The sequence below is a fragment of the Gossypium raimondii genome, chromosome 8, assembly GCF_025698545.1.
Source record: "Gossypium raimondii isolate GPD5lz chromosome 8, ASM2569854v1, whole genome shotgun sequence".
In the NCBI taxonomy this organism is placed as follows: Eukaryota; Viridiplantae; Streptophyta; class Magnoliopsida; order Malvales; family Malvaceae; genus Gossypium; species Gossypium raimondii.
Window position 1 is genome coordinate 4,363,506 of NC_068572.1, and position 10,132 is coordinate 4,373,637.

Here is a 10,132-nt window from a genome sequence, read left to right on the forward strand (position 1 = left end):
TCTTCAGAGGTATAGAAACTAATGCTTCAATCCACCCCACTGCAACGTCAGGGAGATAAGACTTAATCTTGTAACTTCTAAAAAGCACAAAACTTGCAATCTCCAGTCTGCTCCACTGTAACTTCAGGGAGATAAGACTCGTAGCTTCAACTTATTCTGCTGAAACCTCAAAGATGAGTTTGATACGATCTGCTCTACTGCAATTTCAGAGAGATAATATCCGTGGTGTTAATCCGCTCCACTGCAACTTCAGGGAGATAGGATAATCCTCTTCAATTTATCCAATTACAATGTCGAGGAAACAAGATTCGCCGTCGTAGCTTCAATCCGTTCCACTACACCGTCAGGGAAGTAAGATCTGCCATTGTGGCTTCAATCTTTAATTGTAATGTCGGGGAAACCAGATCCGCCGTCATAGCTTCAATCTGTTCCACTACATCGCCAAAGAGATAGGATCCGCTACCCCCAGCTTTAATCCGCTCCATTTCGGCTAACCCAAGCCTTAACACTAGGGAGATAAGATCCGTCGTCGTGGCTTCAATCTGCTCCACTGTGACGCCAGAAAAATAAGATCCGCCGTTGTGACTTCAATCTTTTAATTGCAACGTCATAATGATAAAACTGATGTCTTCGATCTGCTTCGCTGCCAGTACAAGAAGGCAAGATCTGCTATTTTCAACCTACTCCACTAATGCCAAGGAGATAGGATTAGGTCTTCAGTCTGCTCCACTGCAACTTCAGGGAGATAAGACTTAATGTGATCTGCTCTCTGCAACCTCAGAGAGATAAGATCCGTGATTTAATCCACTCCACTGCAACTTCAGGGAGATAGGATTGGTTCTTCAGTCTACTCCACTGCAACTTCAGAGAGATAAGACTTGATGCGATCTGCTCTCTGCAACCTCGGAGAGATAAGATCTGTGATTTAATCCACTCCACTGTAACTTCAGGGAGATAGGATTGGTTCTTCAATCTACTCCACTGCAACTTCAGAGAGATAAGACTTGATGCGATCTGCTCTCTGCAACATCAGAAAGATAAGATCTATATGTTTTAATCCACTCCATTGTAACTTCAAGGAGATATGATTATTTACTTCAATCTGTTTAACTGCAGTGTCAGGGAAACAAGATTCGCCGCCGTGACTTCAATCTATTCCACTACACTGCCAGGGAAGTAAGATCCGCCGTTGTGGCTTCAATCTTTTAAATTGCAATATCAGGGAAACCAAATCCGCCGTCGTGGCTTCAATATACTCCACTACACCTTCAGGGAAGTAAGATCCGCCGTTGTGGCTTCAATCTTTTAAATTGCAATGTCGGGGAAACCAGATCCGCCGTTGTGGCTTCAATCTTTTTAATTGCAATGTTAAGGAAACCAGATCCGCCGTTGTAGCTTTAATCTGTTCCACTACACTTCGGGGAAGCAAGATTCGCCGTTGTGGGTTCAATCCGTTCCACTGTAATGCCAAAGAGATAGGATTCGCTGCCCACAGCTTCAATCTGCTCCACTTCAACTAATCCAGGCCTTAACGCCAGGGAGATAAGATCCGCCGTCGTGGCTTCAATCTACTCCGCTGCAATGCCAAAAAAATAAGACCCGCCGTTGTGGCTTCAATCTTTTTAATTACAATGCCAAAGAGATAGGATTCGCCTTTGTGGCTTCAATCTGCTCTGCTGAGACGCCAGGAAAATAAGATCCACCGTTGTGGCTTCAGTCTTTTCCATTGCAACGTCAAGGCGATAAGACGGGTATCTTCGATCTGCTTCGCTACCAGTACAGGAAGGCAAGATCTGTCATTTTCAACCTACTCCACTGCTACCCAGGGAGACAAGGCTGGTATCTTCGATCTGCTTCGCTGCCAATACAGGAAGACAAGATCTGCTATTTTTAACCTATTCCACTGCTGCTCAGGGAGATAAGGCTGAAGTTTCACCAGTTTGTTTTCTAGGGAACATGACATGTATAATTCAATTATGAACCTAATTATGCCTAGTGTTTAGGATGTCATGATCAGAATGAATCAAATGCTCCTAACTAGACGTGTATGAATGATATTTGAATGAATGTAGAATATTCTTTTTTCCGAGAATGATCCCACTTAGGTTGTCATTACTCAAAGTTTATTAAGGCTTTATCACTGACGTGCCACAATGCCTTCTTGCTTGTCTGGCATCTCCAAAGAAACACTTAATTAAATTGCCCCCAATGTGAACTTCAAAGTTCAATCCACTAGTATACAAAATTTGTATAATCTTTTCACTGTAATCCAAGGGTACAAAAAATATGATTTTTCAATCTTCTCCTATCGCGATGTGAAGTACTTTGGTCTTTTACCATTCACAGGGTGTCATACCAAATGCCTATGCACAAACAAAAGATTTCCTTCTCCAAGGAAACCTCTTCTTATTGCAAGGTGATCATTGCTTGTTTGTTCATTGACGCTTTGTCACCAACACGACATCTTATCATTTTGTTCAATCGATGCCTTTGACAACAAAAAATCCAAAGAGATAGTCTTAATTTAAACTCTTCCTTTTCAGATTTCTCACCTTTAAACCAGGTGCGTTCTAAACAATAGTCTTGTTTCAGGTTACTGTACTATTTAGAAACTTCTAGAGTAATATGCAAAACTTCCCTTGTGAAAGTTTTATTAGTCCATTAGTCGTTATTCTAATGCAACATGCTTGCAAAAAGAACAAAGTGATGGATGAAATAGAACTGATTTGAAAGTATAGCTTGCAATGAATAAATTATCAAGAATATTGAGAATAAAAGAGGAATTGACTTATATCTTGAAAAAGAATGAAGTATTCCAAGAATAAGCAAATATAAATAGTATAAAAACTAGGTGCCCTAGATATCGCAACTTGAACTTCTCTGTACAAACTTCCTGAAGACCATTCTGAGTTTGACATGTGCTTAGGAGATCTACAATACTCTGTCGATGCTCCAAGATGTCGCGTACCCTTTCCTGCTGATTTAGGCATAGCAAGATCACCGCATGCCCCATTTTGATCAACATTTGAGTAACTCTAATCACCTCATGGCCTATTCTGATCAAAATTTGAACCGCCCTTTTCGGGTTTTCAACTCAAATCCCCTTTGGTCTAAGGCATCCTTTGCGAGTTTTCGCCTTAGCCTCTCCATTTTTACTTTTTCATTTTCATTTTTCGTTTTCATCTTTTCATTTTTTTCACATCACTTCTTTTTTCTTTTTTCTTTTTTTTTGGGACTCAAACTGCCATTTGCAGGTTTTTACCTTGGTCATCTCCTTCTTTAAGCGAAGTATTTCTTGATTGAATATGAGTTTACAGGATTGGACAAGTTTTTACTATCCATCTCACTCAAGATCAGTGCTTCTCTGAAGAATCCTTCTCTACATCATAAGGTTCTTCCAAATGGTATCAGTTTCCCTCTAGAATATTTTTTTTGTAGAGGGAAGATCTTCAACATTAGGTTACCCTCATAGAATTCTCTGGGATGAACCTTTTGTTATAGGCTCGCATCATTCATTTTTGGTACATCTAGCCATGATGAATAGCTTTTAACCTTTTTTCTTTCTATCAGGTTCAACTGATCACATCGCGATTTGATCCGTTCTGCTTCATCCAACTTACTCAGCCAATATTCGAAGAGAAAGAATTTTGACTTCAATGAAGAAAAACCGTGATACTAAGGAGAAAAGCATTGCCCCGGTGGAGTTTCCACCGTATCATTCATGATATTAATCTTGAACATACTGTAAATTTCTGATATCGTGCTATTGTTCTGATTGCAATGACGGTGCTTAACCCGGGCATATGCGAAGACGTAGTAACTTAACAATGTCTTACTTTGTTTCTTCAGTTATGCTCGTTCCTTTAAGGTTACAATCTCCACTGTCTCCTTAGGAGGTAAAAATTATTCTCTTCTTGCTCTACCATCCTCAACAAGTTTAGAGATAGATTACGATCTATGTCATCTTCAAAGTCATGAGATCCCTCCAAACACATGTCTTGCTCAAAAGGAAATTCTAAATCTGTGGCAGTGTCATTCAAGTCATTGATATCTGGGGGCCCATAATAAATACCAAAGAATATACAAAAGAACGTATAAATTTATGAAGAACTATCTGTATAATATGATTATGAATGAATGAATGATGTGGAAGAAAATCCAAAAGAATGAAAGAATAACTATTCAAACAGACTGAAAGAATATTGGCTCAAAAATGGTCGCAAGGATGCATTTCATTAAAATAACGACATTTAGACATGAGCCTACTTCACAAAGGAAATCTTATTGCCTCTAGGCTAAAAGCAACAAGTGTGTTTTGAACATTGCTCTAAATAAGCCCTAAATATTACAAATATTTCTTCTGCAGTTCGATTGCTTAAAATACTCCCAGGTTTACAAAGGTGGATATCTTTAACAAGGTCCCTTTTCGATTGTGTCTTCATCTATGACATTGATGTGAACGCCTCTCAACGCTTCTTCATGCATCACATTCACCCCATTATCAAATGTGATTAGGTAGCAGATTTTCTGCACTGGATGAATCACCAAATTTGACAACACCCATGTTGATGAGTCTTTCAACTAGCCTTTTAAAGGTAGTGCAATTCTCTATTGAGTGCCCCGTAATTCCCGCATGATAGTCACATTGTGCGTTCGCATCATACCATTTGGGATACGGAGGTTGCACAGGTCCTGAGTAGAATGGAGATACCACATGTGCATTAAACAGCTTCTGATACAACTCCCCATATGTCGTTGGGATGGGTGTGAACTGGAGCTTCTCAGTACCTTGTTTCACACCTGAGTCTTGTCTTGATGAACTTTGCTGATTAGCAACCACCTTTCTTGGCTGATTCACCATAATCGATTTGCTGTACGAATTCACGCTGTTGACCTCATCTTCTTTTTCTTTTGAGGCTTGCCTTCTATTATTTCCTCCAGTATCAATCTTTCCACTCTTTATGGCGCTTTCAATCATTTCACCATTCATGACTATGTTAGAAAAGCTTTCTGTGGCACTTCCTAACATATGTGTAATGAACGGGGCTTTCAACGTATTTATAAAGAGCATTGCCATTTCTCTTTCCAATAGCGGTGGCTGAACTTGGACGACGATCTCTCTCCACCTCTGTGCATACTGCCTAAAACCTTCATTGGACTTCTTCTCCATGCTTTGCAAGGTAATTCTATCAGGAACCATTTCTGCTACATGACTGTATTGCTTCATAAAAGCTCGTGCCAAATCCCTCTAGGAACTAATCTTGGTATGGCTCAATTGATTGTACCATTTAGATGTTGCCCCTGTGAGGCTATCTTGGAAGCAATGTATTAATAATTGGTCGTTGTTAACATACCCAGTCATTCGCCTACAAAACATGGTAATGTGGGCTTCAGGGCAACTAGTCCCATTATACTTCTCGAATTCTAGCATTTTGAACTTGTGAGGGAGCACCAAATCTGGGACCAAACTCAGTTCCTTAGCATCAATCCCGCTATATCTCTCAGTGCTTTCCATCGCTCTGAATTTCTGCTCAACCCACTTCCACCTTTCTTCAAATTGCTTTGGCAATTCCTCTCTTATTTTTTCTTTTCCGACAGCCTTATCGAAGTCGGGGATGATAAGATTGACATGATTATTCTCAGGGCTAGAGCCTGATCCAGCCTGGTAATTCATCGACCTTGAAGCATCGGCCTGAAATTATTGAGGCCTAATCATACAGAAGATTTACGATGGTACACTTCCACTTGGGGTTGCACATGTGGGGGAGTGAAGCCTGAAGGATACAGGGGTCCATCATCACCTTCCTCTTTAACATTGGCCATGGGGCCCTTTCCTTTATCCTTCCCTTCCGTCAATAACTGCGTTAACTTTGTCATCATACTTCCTTGAGATTCCATCATTTTATCCATCATTTTCTGCTAAATCTTCTCGAGCTGCTCTTGCATCTGTTGCTGAAGTTGATCCTGCATTTCTTTTTGGAACTGCTCGAGCTTTTCCAATCTTTGGTCCATACTTCTTGACTTTGCTCGGGTACCGTAAGGGTATTTGGTTGACTGGTTGGTTTCCAGATTAGCTGATGAATGATTTTAACCAATTAAGGCTTTTTAATGGATTTTAATGCATATGATGTCATGCAATGCAAATGCATGAAATAAATGCATAAAAGAGATGTTGATTCTAATTCAATTGCATTTAGAAAACTTTACTAGAATACAAATTTCTTTACATAAGGCGAGAATATATACGGCTTTGCCCTTATACTCCAAGAAACATCGATCTCTCTCTTCATTCGTATGTTTAAGATAAATCTCGCAGATTTCCAATGGATGCCACTACTAACTCCTTTTTGCTTGATCTAGGTTATGATCCATCGTATGCCCATCCTCTTAATGCTCCTCAACTTCTTTAAGGAAGTTGGAATGTCAGAAACTTTTGAATAATTAGCTTGACCTTGAGGCACGAAGTAAAGTCATGTATTCCTCCATCACCCTTATTGCGTTTCTCGGAATATATTCAGGCAGCCGTATTATCTTCCACTTTATCAAGAAACCCATTTCCCATGATAAACTTTCTGTCTAGCAACCGAATACGAAACAACGCCTCTTTATAATGGAATGTCATGTAATTGTAATGCCATACAATCAGAGTAAAACACAAAAAGTCAGTAACAATTAAATACAATACAACCAAGAAATAGTAAAAATTCCTAATTAGGTGTCTACTAAGGTTCAAAGTAATTCTACCTAGGGTGGGTTCCTAAGGTTCACTAGATGAGGTTTTGGCTTCTAGAGCAAGGGTACCCGAACGAGCAGATTCCTCGATCCTCACCCATTATAGGCTCATAAGGACCGTGTTCGGTTCAGGGGAATACATTTCCGTATGGGTGCACAGAGATAAAAATCTCACGAAGACATAGGTACGGATGTATCCTGAAAGCGATCCACAATCCTACACGGAGGTGAAAACCTCACGAAGGACTAGCTTCTCACTCCCACTTAGAGGGGTAAAATTGACCAACCAATGCAATGCAAAATGCAAATAAACTAATAGAATTAAACCAACCAAACAAGCATATAATAATTAAAACTAATGAATGCAATGGGAAAATCAGGTTTTAAAACAACTTTGAATTTTCGATAAAAAAGACAGAAGATAATCAATTCATGGCTCGACTCTCAGAATTCCCCAGTGGAGTCGCCAAGCTGTCGAAACCATTTTTGAAAACAAAAATCAGTTATCGACTTTAAAGAATAAAAATTGGAGTCGCCACCGATCCTTGATTAAGGTGTGATCGACTCACCTTAAAAACGATTTTGGTCTGCGAAATTTGAGAAAACAGGTTCGGGAGTCAGTTACGCATGAGGAAGGGTTAGCACCCTCGTAACGCCCAAAATCGGTACCGAATTGATTGTTTAATGCCTTTAGTGTCGAAAATTTGAAAAGATTTTAAAAGTAAACTTTTAACTCGAATGAATTAAAAATAAGACATCCTAATTTCAAAGAAATAAAACATCACACCCAGTGAGTTAGGGCACAATATTTTTAAATCTTCAAAATCAAGTTTATCTTTTGATCTTAAAAATTCTTATTTCGAGAAGATAAAATGTCATGACCAGTAAGTTAGGACCCGACATTTTTGGATTCCCGAGAATAAACTTTTATTTGAAAATTGTGAATTTATTGCAAAATAAATACTTGGCTTTCTAAATTCACCAAAAAAATGATCACAATCGAGTAAGTTAGGACACGATCTTTCTCGAGAACCATGAATGCCAAATATTTTGAAAATTTATAAAATATGAGGATTTTAATGCTAAGGAAACCAAAATATATTTTCTTTAAAAGTATGATAAAATGTTAATGCATATATATATGTATACAAAACCATGAAAATGAATCAATAATAATAAGATATATAAAATATGCACATACATTTTAAAATAATAAACATAAAAATGTATAAATATAATATATTAGTAAATTATGAAAATATGAAAATATATATATAAAAAACATATGAACAATATTTTTATAATAATTTTGAATAGTGTATAAATATGTACATTATAAAAGAAATATATATATAATTAAAAATATGGAAAATGTATAAATACTATAAAGTGATAATGTATGTACGTATATATAAAAACTATGAAAATAAAAAATGTAATAATAATAAAATATGTATATGATTTAAAAACATTTAAAATATATACATAAAATATATATTATAAAACACATATGCATATATATACGTAAGTATAATAATAATTACAATAAATAATAATATAATAATAGTGAAAAAAAATGACAAAAGGACTAATTTATATTTTAATTAAAAATTCGGGATAAATTTGAAATAGATAAAATACGAATGGACCATTTAGAACACGCAATCAACGATGGAGGACCCAAAGAAAAATTTACCCAAACATCCCAAACACTGCACAGCAACATGGACCGAATTGAAAAATAAATAAAACGTGTAGTTAAAATTGCAAATATATAAAAAGAATAATTAAACAAACTTCATAAAAACTGAGGACTCAACGCCCAAATTTCCCATCAAGGGCCAAAACACGTAGATCCATAGCCATTAAACGGCATTGTTTTAATATACTGCATAAAAAACCATTTAAAACTTGTTTTAAAACAAAATTAGGTCACTTTTCTTTTTGTTTGAAAATACAACAGCAGACTCAGCCCCCCCTCCGCCGTTTCAGACTTCGACGAAACGAGGACGCCCTCCGACGACCCTCACGACGGTAAGTCCTCCTTTCTTTCTCCTTTTTCGTTTATCTTCCAAATAGTTTTTTTGATTTTTCTTTGTTTGTATTTCAGTCTTTCACTACAACAATCATCTAACCCCCATTACAAATTGAAATCAGCCTTTTTTATCTGAGCCGCACCCCAAAAAATAATAAATCTCCTAAAAATCCAAATAAAATAAAATCAAAATCTCTAAATAAATAAAACTACTTCCTCTTATTTGCTGCCTCTACTGCCATTTTGATCAATTTTTCGCAGGTATGGAGATCGTGGAAGACGTGCGAGCAATGTCATGGGATAATGAACAGTTGCTGAACGTGGGTGGTTGCGGCGCCGAAACCATCAGCCTCCTAGGATTTCTGTGACTTTGAAAAATTTGGGCTGTATAGGGTTATTGGTTTGGGCTTTATTGGGCCTCATGTATTTGGTTTGTATTCGGCCAAATGTGGGCTGTAAACAGTTTTGGGCCCCGGGCAATAATTGGGTATTACATACGCGATTATTATATTTCTTAGTCTATTTTTTGACAGAGTTAAAAAAAAAATCTTATAATCAATCACCAAGCGCCACGTGATGTCTTGATGTAAAAAACAAACATTTTCTTTTATTAAATGTATATTCACATTAGAAAATATAAAATGGAAATAAATATATAAAAATTCAGAAAAATATATAAAATATAAAATTAAAATTAAAAAATATGATAATTGAAAAGAAATTAGTTGAAATTAATAAAATTATTACAAAATGTAAAAAATTGTTAAAAACAATTGAAAATAATTTGTTAATATAATTTTAAAATATATAATTATAAAATGTACTTAAATTTCAAGTTTTTTTTGCAATTACTTGAAATTTAAATACATTTTTTAATTTTTATATATTATTTTAAATTTTAAAATTTAAAATTACATATTTTAGAATTTTATAAAAATATTTTAAAATTTTTATATATTATATATTTTATATATTTTTAATCAATATAATTTATAATACTAAATGTATATATAAAAGAACATGTGGTGTGTTTTAATAGCCCCACGTGGCCAATAAACACTTAGTTAACATTCGGTCAACAGTCGGTTAAAGTTAAAAGTGTTTTTTAATATTTAATGTAAGGCCCAATATTTGTCTGGCCTGTGCACAAATAAATACCAAATTAAAAAGTCCAAAAAAAAACAATAACATCAATCCAGATTACAAACCAAATAAATTAAGCCCAAAATCAATTAGCCTAAGCCCAATACCCTAGCCCAACTAGCCTAAACCAAAGGTCAGAAACCCTAGCAGTTGTTGCGCCGCAATTGAACCCAGGCTCTACCCTCGTACGTGCGCCACCGTACGTACCACACCTTCGAGCCG

General features: G+C 36.4%; 1 long non-coding RNA gene across 1 annotated transcript; it reads left to right on the top strand.

Annotated features, from left to right (window-relative positions):
* Nucleotides 1-8,635: 8,635 nt before the first annotated feature.
* LOC128043109 (uncharacterized) lies at nucleotides 8,636-9,326 on the top strand. The gene is made up of 2 exons (XR_008198835.1): nucleotides 8,636-8,766; nucleotides 9,029-9,326. It is a non-coding gene; the product is annotated as an uncharacterized LOC128043109 (long non-coding RNA).
* The last annotated feature ends 806 nt before the right edge of the window (nucleotides 9,327-10,132 follow it).